At 44.4% G+C, this 3,726-nt stretch overlaps 1 long non-coding RNA gene across 1 annotated transcript in view; it reads left to right on the top strand.

Moving 5' to 3' along the window:
* The first annotated feature begins 1,255 nt into the window (after positions 1-1,255).
* The window catches only part of LOC106895968, a 30,200-nt gene continuing 27,729 nt past the window's right edge, over positions 1,256-3,726 (top strand). Inside the window, exon 1 of the long non-coding RNA XR_001413556.1 lies at positions 1,256-1,448. This is a non-coding gene — a long non-coding RNA (uncharacterized LOC106895968). The remainder of the gene's footprint in view (positions 1,449-3,726) is intronic.

The raw sequence follows: 3,726 nt of genomic DNA on the forward strand, positions 1-3,726 counted from the left end.
AGTTGGAAGGGACCTTCTAGAGATCATCTCGTCCAACTCCCCTGCCAAAGCAGGGTTGCCCAGAGCACATCACTCAGGACGGCATCCAGGCGGGTCTTGAAGAACTCCAGAGAAGGGAACTCCACGACCTCCCTGGGCAGCCTCTTCCAGGGCTCTGTCACCCTCACCATAAAGAAGGTTTTTTTAAATATTTGAATGGAATTTCCCATTGTTCCAGCTTGTGCCCGTTTTTTTTAATATTTGAATGGAACTTTCTATGTTCCAGCTTGAGCCCGTTGCCCCTTGTCCTATTGCTGGAAACCACTGAAAAGAGTCCAGCTCCAACATCCTTCAACTCACCCTTTAGATACTTATAAATAAGGTCTCCCCTCAGTCTTTGCTTGTCCCAGCTCCTTGAGCCTTTCCTCATAAGGGAGATGTTCCAGTCCCTTAATTATCTTTGTTGCCCTACGCTGGACTCTCTCCAGTAGTTCCCTGTCCCTCTTGAACTGGGGAGCCCAGAACTGGATGCAATATTCTAGTTATGGCCTCACCAGCGCAGAGTAGAGAGGGAGAATGACCTCCCTCGACCTACTGTCCAATGACAAAGGGAGCCAAGTGTTTCCACAACAGCAAGGAACTCCACCAACCCAGAAATAACCAGAAAAAAAGTACCAAAACGTTCGTTTTCGAAAGGCATGTTGTGTTCCCTCCAGCAGAACATCGAGAGAGCACCCAAAGATGTCGTAATTCGTTATTTATGTGACCGATTCCCTGCTTTTCCTATTGGCTCTTTTGAATGTCCAGGCTGGAACACAGCTGCAGGGATTCTTTTTTGCTTCTATGGTGTAAGGGAATTCATCCCACTTGTCGATGTTCGCAAGGATGTTCAAAAGAAGAAATACTCACTTGAAGTGTCTGCTTGTTAATTAATAGTCACACCCCAGTCCACAGCACAGCGCTTTTCTGCTACTGCTGATAAAATAGGTTTTTCTCCTTTAAGAAAAAACCAAAAATAACCTAGATTGCAAGGCTTATTAGCACCAAAAAAATTAATCAGATTGCAGCTTTGGTTTTATTAATGTCACATGTTTTAAAAAGTGTGTGTGTGGGGGGGAAGTAAAAATAAAATCTAAATAAATTGGAGGTTGCTGGCAGCATTGTTCACACCCACCCACCCCAACAAAGCTCTTCGAGATTTCTCCTGGATCATGTTTTCCCTTTATGTAATGTTTAAGCAGAAAATGTTTGGTCTTTGGCAGTGCAGGTTGAAGTCTGAAGAGGTAAGAAGGATGGGAAGGAGCCAGCAAACTGCACAGTCCAGGTGGTATAAATGATAAATACTTTCCTGCCCTTTCTCAAAAAAGGGAAAGCTGCTGGAGATGGCACAAGACCCACCATGAGTTCCTCAGCCACAGTTTCAGCTGCTCCCCGGCCCTACCCGTTGGATGGACCTTTATCTAAAGGAGGTAAGTGGGAAAAATGGGAGGATATTTTCTCCTCTAAAGAAGAACATCATTTGGCAATTTACAGGGAGGGCAGATAAGCATTAGTTATTAATTAATATATTATTAGTTACTAAGCATTGGAATGGGCTGCCCAGGGCAGTGGTTGAGGCGCCAGCGCTGGAGGTATTTCCAAGCCGGGTTGACACAGTGCTTGGAGACATGCGTTAGTGATGGTTTTTATCAGAGTTAGGTTGATGGTTGGACTCGATGATCTGAAAGGTCCCTTCCAACCCAGACAATTCTATCATTCTATAAAAATATTGCCAGCCATCTGTGCTGTGTTTGCTCCCTCCCTCCCACCCTCACATGCGCCTGGATGTTCTCTCTGCAGCAGGAACTGAAAACCCCAAACTGAGTTCCCAGAGCCCAGCACAAGGGGAGAATTAGACTTTGTTCAGAAAATTTCAAGAACTTTCCTCCCATAAGGTATTGCTGAAATAGCAAGAAGCCTCATTGTCTGATAGGCCGTTCCCTGACCACTCTTCTTCAACCAGATAAAGAATGAATATAATCTTGGAGACCAGGCACCGTGTTGGCCGGGAGAATTAGCCTGAAAAAGCTTGGAGGATTAGAAATGCCTGTTAAGAAGTAGATTTAAACTGTCTTTGTGAGATGACAGGAGCAAGTTGAGGCTTTCTCATCCTGTGTCAGCCTTGGTTTGGATGTCTTCAGAAAATCATTATTTAAAATAACAAAGAGAACTTTAAATGGAGAAGGAAACTAGAGCATTTGTCCCGGATCTGCGTCATTTCTATTAGTTTATAAATGAGTTTGTAAGCTCCCAAGCAGGGAATTGCAAACCTTGAAGCTCTAGGACACCTGAACAATGTGAAATTCCCTTGAGGAATCGTAGCTGGGTTCTGGGAAGAGACACTTGAGTATCTCCTAACAGTCGCTTTGCAGATGAGTGTTGGACTGGCTCTCATCAAAGTCTGTGGTGCCGTGAGATGAGTTGAAGAACTTGTTGTTCCTTTTGTGGAAGTTTCTTTCACGTTTTTTGGTATCTGGCTGTTTCGATGAAGGGTGGAAATCGCTTTCTCCTAATCTGTTTTGAGGAGTACGGGTTTTGCTAAAAATATTTGGAATCTAAACTGTATTTTGAAATACAGAGATTTGGTTTTGGTGCTGTGTGAACTGAGGGTAGCGGATGATATGATCTGTGAGATTTATTCAGGAAAAAATATCAATACTAAGACACTGGATTTTGCAAGTGTTTTTTTACCTGAGTTACAAAAAATATTTGCAAAAAGTGCACAAACCAGCACAGAGAAGGCAACTAGGGCTATGGTCCACCTCCTGGGCTTTGCCACCCTTGGAGTGGAGCCCTCAAAAACCAAGGTCCACCTCCAGGACTTGGACTTGCCTCCTTCAGCATGTTATGTTGGAACATAAGAGGCTCCACTCAAATATGAGGAGAAACTTAACACTGGATTTTGCAAGTGTTTTTTTATCTGAGTCACAAAAAAAATCTGCAGGAGGTGCACAAACCAGCACAGAGAGGGCAACCAGGGCTATGGTCCACCTCCTGGGCTTTGCCACCCTTGGAGTGGAGCCCTCAAAAACCAAGGTCCCTCTCCAGGACTTGGACTCGCTTCCTTCAGCATCTTCCCCATGGTCCCCACACCAACTCACCCAATATTTTAAAAAAAAAAACAACAACTTTTTGCACAATTTACCCTGGGTTGCCTTTCCTACTGGCAGCTTTTCCCCTGCTCCAGCCACCTTCTGGCAGCCCAGATGGGCAGAACCAGCCCTGCTTCCATTGTGTCAACCTTCTTCCTGCAAAAAACCTTCCTCCATGATTAATTACGCGATCATTTAGGTTGGCTCCGTGATTACTATGCAAGTCAGTAGTCCTGGGCTGGGAACAAATATTTCATTCACTCCGTGTCAAAGGCCTTCAGCGACGGAGCAATTTGACAGCGTCAATTCAGTAACTTCCATGGACTTCTCAAACAGTTGCACCCTTGATCTTGGCATAGCTCTTCCCAGTGAAGAGGAAAATTCAGTTTGTTTCTTCTGTAGGACATTGGAGGGAATTTGTTTTTTTTAAATCCCTGCAGTTCTAATTTTATGATGGAACTGCATCTGAAAACAGGCAAGTGCCCAGTGAGCTGAGCATTTCTTTGTAAGTCAACCATCCTCTCATCTCCTCTGCCCCTCAGTTAGGTCCTGGTCCGATTGTTAGAATCATAGAATGGTTTAAGTTGGAAGGGACCTCAAAGATCATTGAGTTACA

This window comes from Calidris pugnax, unplaced genomic scaffold, assembly GCF_001431845.1.
Source record: "Calidris pugnax isolate Ruff unplaced genomic scaffold, ASM143184v1 scaffold212, whole genome shotgun sequence".
NCBI lineage: Eukaryota > Metazoa > Chordata > Aves > Charadriiformes > Scolopacidae > Calidris > Calidris pugnax.